Source organism: Chlorocebus sabaeus, chromosome 20 (genome assembly GCF_047675955.1).
Source record: "Chlorocebus sabaeus isolate Y175 chromosome 20, mChlSab1.0.hap1, whole genome shotgun sequence".
Classification (NCBI taxonomy): domain Eukaryota; kingdom Metazoa; phylum Chordata; class Mammalia; order Primates; family Cercopithecidae; genus Chlorocebus; species Chlorocebus sabaeus.
The window spans coordinates 69607518-69615205 of NC_132923.1; positions in this window are offsets into that span (position 1 = coordinate 69607518).

Sequence of the window (7688 nt, forward strand, 5' to 3'; positions counted from 1 at the left end):
TGTTAAAAAATATAAAAATGCTGCAGCTTCTCATTAATTTAAAATGACAACTGATTGATATGAGAAATGAGATTATTATAGCCAAATGTTATAACAATCTTGCATAATTCATGGACTTTTCAATACTTTTTAGTGAGAAGGAAGGCTTTTAATTTTGTTAATAAATCAATAATTTCAAAAATGTATTTGATTCTTTATCTCATTTAAAAATTTAATTTATATATTGTGTGTGCGTGTATGTGTATGTGTATATATGTATGTATACACATACACACACACAAACATATAAATACGCATATACATATGTTTCATAAGGAAATAAAAAAACAACCAAACATACGTTGGGGATGTTTCTCAAAAATGCTTTTTTTTTTTTTTTTTTTTCCCGGAGGGAGCATACCATATAAAATGTTGAAAGACCACTGCTCTATTACCTTCTAATGGTAGCATCTCACAAAATTGCTGCAGTCAGACACAAAATGGTGTTCCAAATGCATCTGAGGCATATTCTTTGAGGGAACAGATGAGGAAAGAACTTGAGTCTGGTTGTTAAGCAAGCACAACAAATTATGAGAATACAATAAGATGCAGGTAACAGTGATAGCCTTCTTTATTCTCTTCTTTTCCCTAGATGCAAGAAAAAAGAAGTCAGAAGATGACCACTCTTACATAAATATTATTTGAGAAATTATCATGCTCTAGGTCCATCAGTATATTGTTTAACTTAGAGTTACATTATCAAGTGAAGACTTGCACTGATTGCTATTGATAACAGTTGCTCTCTTATCCTGCATGCTTCCTGGATTATAAACTCTATGCACTCAAGAATCCCTTATCTTCAGCATCTGGCACACTGAGTGGCACAGGGCAGGTGGTCAGTAAGTATTTATTGAATTGAACTGATTTGTTCTGGAAAGATCCCATTCTTTTTGGCCAATTCAACAGGATTACAGGTGTTGTCCAGTCTTCACACTTTTCAACAGTTAAAAATTAGTTGGAAAATTAAATATAATTTTTCTTAGCAAGTCAGTAACCTTTCCGGATGAAATCACCATCTGTAGACGCCTTTCTATGTCCCCACTTCCTTTTTCTGCCTTCTCCTCCTATTCATATCTGGGAGTTTCACTAATACAGGCATGGCTTTTGTCAGTGGTTGCCTGTCTAGTTAGAGAAAAAAACAAAACAAAACAAAAAATAAAAACAAAAACAAACTTGTTTCTGTGCTTTCTAAAGAATTAACACTAGATGGTAGAGGATGCCTGATGAAGCAGGAGTCTAATATACAACCCCAAATGTCAACTATGATTGTTAGAGTAATCATTTTTAAGTCTATGGGTATGATATGGTCTTCTGTGTAGCTGTTAGGTAAATGAATGTACTTGCAAATCAAAAGCTCAATTAAGTGGATAACCACAGTGACAGTGACAAAGTCTTTTCTAGGAAATACTAGTTCAGTTTCCATTTCTAGTATAGTTCCATTACTTTAAATGTCTAACTTGGTTCACTGCTGATACCAAACACCCTGAAAATATGTAATCACACTATTCTATGAATAACTGAGATGTGCTTTTCCTAAAGTGTCACTTGTCAGGATAAACACTAAGAAGTGGTTGCTAACATAGTGATTTAAGGCATCAAATGAACGCTGGCACTTATTAAACTTGGTGAGAAGGTTTTTAACATCATTTTAAACTTTTACTTATAATGAGGAAACTCAGAATCTAAGATTAACTGTTCAACATTACTGCCTCATTTTGTAAAAGTTTCATTTCTAAAAGTTTTTACTTTGTTAGTTTTACTCATCTCTCCAAAGTATTAAACTTATAGGACACCAACATAACTCCTGAATATATTTGTAGAGTTATGTATGGAAAAAGTTTATGTAAAATTAAAATAGCATGATACCAGATTCTCAGATTATGAATAATCTCCGTAATTCTTAAGATGTAGACTTATACGTTCTCCACAACTGACATTTAACAAGCACAAACATTGTTTGCAGATGAACAAACTGGCCAGGCTCAGTGGCTCATACATATAATCTCAGCATTTTGGGAACTCTTGCCGTAGGTGGATCACCTGCGGCAAGAGTTCAAGACCAGCCTGGCCAATATAGAGCAATCCCATCTCTACTGAAAATACAAAACTAGCCGGGCGAGGTGGCGGGCGCCTGTAGTCCCAGCTACTCGGGAGGCTGAGGCAGGAGAATGGCGTGAACCCGGGAGGCGGAGCTTGCAGTGAGCCGAGATCCGGCCACTGCCCTCCAGCCTGGGCGACAGAGTGAGACTCCGTCTCAAAAAAAAAAAAAAAAAAAAAAAAAAAAGAACTTTTGGTGGGTAAAACTATGGCAAGTTCTTATAAAAAGGAGAGTGATTTGCATAAAAGGCAAATTTCTCACAAACATTCCCACATAAAACCACACATATGTTCCTCATTTTGTTGATGTTGTTGTTTGTTTGTTTTTGATTTGTTGTAGAGTACATCAACAGAAGCCCCATGAAAAGTACTCTGAAATGTGGATGTATAATCATTAAGATTCTTTTCTACATGAAATGTGGATGTATAATCATTAAGATTCTTTTCTATGTTCCACTCTTCTGGCTTCAAATATCCCTATTTTCCATGCTTCTCATACATAGAAAATACTCTGATTTCCCAAATGAGACAACCCAAAGTCCTGTCCAGTCACGGCATCCAGCTCAGAGCCAAGCTCTCTGAAACATGAGCACTGGTGGCTACCTAGTGAGATATGCCTCCTCTGGGTCCACAACCTATACACAAACAAGTAAAAAAAACCCAGGTTACCTGCACCCCCTACCATTCCCTGCCCTGCTCCAAAGATGTAAAATGGTGGAACAGGGACAATGAATGCTCAGCTTAGGAAAAGGAGAAGCATGTGACACACCAGAAGTCACTGGTCCAAAGTACCACTGTCTTCAGTGGGGAATGCATTAGTTTTTTATTTTGACCTGTAGACCCTCTGCTAAAACTGAGGCAGGAAGAATCTCAATTAAGTATCCTTTTCTATGAATCAAACACTGCAGACGAGTATTAAATTTAAATATTATTTCCTTTCCCCTCCAGTCTCTCTCCTTCCCAAATAATAGTTTTATGAGACTCTTTCCACATTTTTCTCAATGCCTTTATAGATGTATAAAAGCATTTTAGATATTTTTTATATTTAAACCATATAGAAAATATATTCTATGTTTAAACAAATTGAGCTATTATTCTATTTCCCTATCTATCCATCTTTTGTTTTCCTTTTACCACATGACACAAACTTCATTCCATAATGAACACAGTAGAGCTCTCATTTTTTTCTTTTTTCCTCTCTCTCTCTCTCTTTTTTTAGATAGAGTCTCGTTCTGTTGCCCAGGCTGGAGTGCAGTGGCACAATCTCAGCTCACTGCAGCCTCTGTCTCCCGAGTTCAGATGATTCTCCTGCCTCAGCCTCCCAAGTAGCTGGGACTACAGGCATGTGCCACCACACCCTGCTAACTTTTGTATTTTTAGTAGAGATGGGGTTTCACCATGTTGGCCAGGCTGGTCTCAAACTCCTGACCTCAAGTGATCCACCCACCTCGGCCTCCCAAAAGTGCTGGGATTACAGGCATGAGCCACTGCGCCTGGCCTCAATTTTTCAAAAGCTACAAGTATTCCATACCATGTATGTGCTAAGATTTAGTCAACCATTCTCTTATTTACAGGTCTTCAGGTTTCTAATTCCCACCTGCCTCCCTGCCTCCCCCAAAATGCAGCATACTCACCAAAATAAAAATATTCTTACACATATACTTGTACAAATATATGGTGCTTTTATTTGTGGGTAACATAATCTCCTATGTAGCCTGTTGAATCAAAGAATATGAGCTTTTTCACTTTAATGGATTATGCCACATTACTATCCAAATTGTAGTAATTCATACTTCCACTAGCATGCCACATTATCACTAATAGTGAATGCTATAAATCTTCTATAATTATCAATCTAACATGTGAAAAATGATATTTCATTGCCTTACACTGTGTATCTTTGATTGCAAACATCTTTTCATAAGTCTGATAGTTTAAAAATATGTATTATTATTAATTTATCTCAGTCTACCTTCAAATAGTATGCCAGTTTATGTATAATACAAAAACTTTACAATAATATGCTTCTATCCTTATATCTTTTGTGCTATTTTATTGTGCATTTTACTTTCATTTATGTTTTAAGCCCCACAATACATTATTACTATTTTTACTTTACTTAGTTATCTTTTAAAAAATTAAAAAATATAAAAACAAAAATTTTCTATATTTCCTCATATATTTACAATTGCTACTGCTATTTACTCCTTTGTGTAGATCAAAATTTCCAGCTGGTAGCATTTCCCTTCAGCCTAAATAATTTATTTTAATATTTACTATAGCACACGTCTGCCCTTAACAAACTTTCTCAGCTTTTGTGTTCTTAAAAATTGTGTGGTTTTTTTTTTTTTTTTTTGCCTTCATTTTTGAAGAACTTTTTTTACTCTATGTAAAATTCTAGGTTTACTTCTCCTCCTCCCAGCATATTAAATACATTATTTCCTAGTCTTCTGGCTTGCATCATTTCTGTTGAGAAGTCAATGTTAAGTCTAATCTTGCACTCCTGTGTGTAATTTTTTTTTCTCTTAATGGCTTTCAGATCTCCTTATAATGGATTTTCAACTATTATATTATGATGTGCCTTGGTGTGGTTTCCTTTGTGTTTATTCTGCTTAGTATTTATTGAGCTTCTTGGATCTGTGGTTTTGTAGTTTTTGCTAAATTTGGAAAACTTTTCATATTTATTTCTTCAACTCTTTCTTCTGCATCGCTAGATTCTAATTACATAATTTTGGTGTGTTTGACATTGTCCTACAGGTCACTGTGGCTCTATTCATTTTTTTTTTTTCCAGTCTTTTTTTTCTCTGCTTTAGTTTGGAAAAATTTCATTGCTATATCTCCAAGTTCATTGCTTTTTCTTCTGCAATGTCAAATTTGTGAAATCCATCCAATTAGCTCTTTATATAAGATATTAAAGTGTTTTTCAGCTCTGGAAATTCCATTTATTTTGTATAGTTAAATTTATCTTATTATTAGTTTTTCCCTTTAAATCCTTGAGATTTTTATAATAGTTGTAAAATCCTTGTCTCCTCTTTCTGTTATCTCTGTTGTTTCTGGGTCTGTTTCTATTGTTGACTTTTCTCCTAGTTATGAGTCTTATTATTTGTGCTCTTTGCCCATCTAGTAGACTTTTTCTACTGAACCCTTGAAATTGTGAATGTTGCATGACCTGCAAAGCCTAAGATATTTGCTATCTGGCCCTTTAAAGAAAAGTTGCTGCGCCCTGCCCTAGATATGCAGAATTGTGTTGAGTGAAATTGTCAGTATATAGAGTTCACAGTATGCAAGTGTCTTTTTAAGTCCACATCCTCTTTTAATTTTTTATTTTATCTTATTTTCTTTTCTCCTCATTTATCATTCATCTTAATGCTATTCTTCTTTCTACTCCATAGACACTCTTATTTATAAATATTTTTCCAATTCACATCCCTTGTGTTTATTTACATACATATGAATCTGTGATAAAATACATTGCTATACGAGTTAATATTTTAAATAAATGGTAGTCTGTTATAGATTTAATGCTGCTTTTAAGTTTTTTCTCCATCAACATTATGTTTTAATAGTTAATCTATGTTGCTACCAGTAGCTTCATTCTTTCAGCCTGCTGCATAGCATTCCATCACCAGCATAACCCACATTTACATAGCCATGCTTATATTCATGGGCTTCTAGGTTGCCACCAATTCCTTACCACCACAAATAATACCTTGATAAAAGAACATCCTAATGTATGTCCCTTGTGTACGTATCTGGGTATTTCTATGAGGTATGTACCCAGAAACAGAAGTGCTGGGTCATAAGAGATGCACCCACTCAATTGTACTAAGTACTACCACATTGCTCTCCAAAACTGGCTGTGCCAGTTGGGACTCATATGAGTACCACATAAAAATATGTTTCTCCACATCCTTTCCAGAATTTTGTCTTATCCAACTTTATTTATTTCCTGTTGCTTTGCAAAAAATTACTACAAACTTACTGGCTTACAAGAATACAAATTTTTACAGTTCTGAAGGTCTGAAGTTTGAAATGGGTATGGTTGAGCTAAAAACCAACGTGTTGTCAGGGCTGCATTCCCTTCTGGTGCCTCTAGGAGATAATTCTTTTTCTTGCCTTTCCTAACTGCAAGAGCTACTGGCACCTGGCTCATGATGGCTTCCTTCCATCTGCAAACACAGCAATGGCCAGTCAAATCCTTCTCACCTCCTATCACTCTTCTGACTCTTTTTTCCATAGTACAAGAATGCTTGTAATTACATTGGGCCTACCTGAATAACCTCTCAATCTTAAAGTCAACTCACTAGCAACCTTAATCCCATCTGCAGCCTTAATTCTCTTTTGTCATATAACCCAACATATTCACAGACTCTGGGGATTAGGATGTAGATCTCTTTGGGAGGTCATTTATTTTTTCTGCCTGCCACATCAACTTTCCAATTTTTGCCAATCTGTAAAGCGTCTCAGTGAAGCTAAAATGCACAAAGAACTCCTGTAAACTGATAAGGAAAAGAAAATGTATAGAAAATAAGTAATTGATAAAAATAGACAATGCATAGGAGGAGAAACCTGAAAGGCTAATAAATATATGAAAAGATGTTCAACTTCACTATTAATAATAGAAATACACATTAAAACTACACTGAGACCATTTTTGCAATAGTCTCAGAGTTGTGCAACCATCACTACAAAGAATTTTCTTTCTCTGAGATGGAATTTCATTCACTCTTGTTGCCTAGGCTGGAGTACATTGGTGCTATCTTGGCTCACTGCAACCTCTACCTCCCGAGTTCAAATGATTCTCCTGCCTCAGACTCCTGAGTAGCTGGGATTACAGGCATGCATCACCACACCTGGCTAATTTTGTAGTTTTAGTAGAGACAGGGTTTCACCATGTTGGTCAGGCTGGTTTTGAACTCCTGACCTCAGGTGATCCACCCACCTTGGCCTCCCAAAGTTCCGGGATTACAGGCATGAGCCATTGTGCCCAGCACAATCAATTTTAGAATGTTTCATCACCCCCAAAATAAATACTATAGCCTTTAGTTACCATCCTCAGCCCCTCTCTCTCTGCCCCCCACATTCTTGCCAAACACTAATCTCCTTTCTGTATCCATGGATTTGCCTATTCTAGATAGTTAATGCGAATGAAATTATGTAATATGTGATCTTTTGCAACTGGCTTCTTTTACTTAGCATATGTTTTCAAGGTTTATCTATATTGTGGCATGTATCAGTACTTCATTCCTTTTTAGAGACTAAGAACATTCCATTATATTTATACACTGCTTTTTCTTAATCTATTCATCAGTTGATAGACATTTTGATTATTCTACTGTTTTGGTAGAATGATACTGCTATGAATATTCATATACAAATTTTTGCATGGACATACGTTTTCATTTCTCTTGAGTATATTCCTAGGAGTAAAATTGTTTGGTTAAATAGTAAGTTTAAGTTTTCAAGAAACTGCCAGACTGTTTTCCAAAATGGCTGCATCATTCTAAATTCCTACTATCGGTAGTATATGAAGGTTCTGAGTTTTCCACAGC